At 59.2% G+C, this 265-nt stretch overlaps 1 protein-coding gene across 2 annotated transcripts in view; it reads left to right on the top strand.

Annotated features, from left to right (window-relative positions):
- VRK3 (VRK serine/threonine kinase 3) overlaps window positions 1-265 on the top strand; it is a 26,500-nt gene that overhangs the window by 9,935 nt on the left and 16,300 nt on the right. The window lies entirely within an intron of this gene.

The following is a 265-nucleotide window of genomic DNA, read 5'->3' as shown; positions in this document are numbered from 1 at the left end:
TTAGACCAGGGGATGTCAGGGCTGAGAGGGGCCTTAGAGCAGGGGATGTCAGAGCTGAGAGGGACCTTAGACCAGGGGATGTCAGGGCTAAGAGGGCCTTTAGACCAGGGGATGTCAGAGCTGAGAGGGGCCTTAGACCAGGGGATGTCAGGGATAAGAGGGGCCTTAGACCAGGGGATGTCAGGGCTAAGAGGGCCTTAGAGCAGAGAAGGTCAGGGCTGGGAGAGCCCTTAGACCAGGGTATGTCAGGGCTGAGAGGGGCCTT

This window comes from Petaurus breviceps, unplaced genomic scaffold (assembly GCF_028583685.1).
Source record: "Petaurus breviceps papuanus isolate PSGF00001 unplaced genomic scaffold, PetGlider_PUasm1.0 355, whole genome shotgun sequence".
NCBI lineage: Eukaryota > Metazoa > Chordata > Mammalia > Diprotodontia > Petauridae > Petaurus > Petaurus breviceps.
Note: the sequence above shows the minus strand (reverse complement) of the source record. Positions and strands in the feature narration are given on the sequence as shown.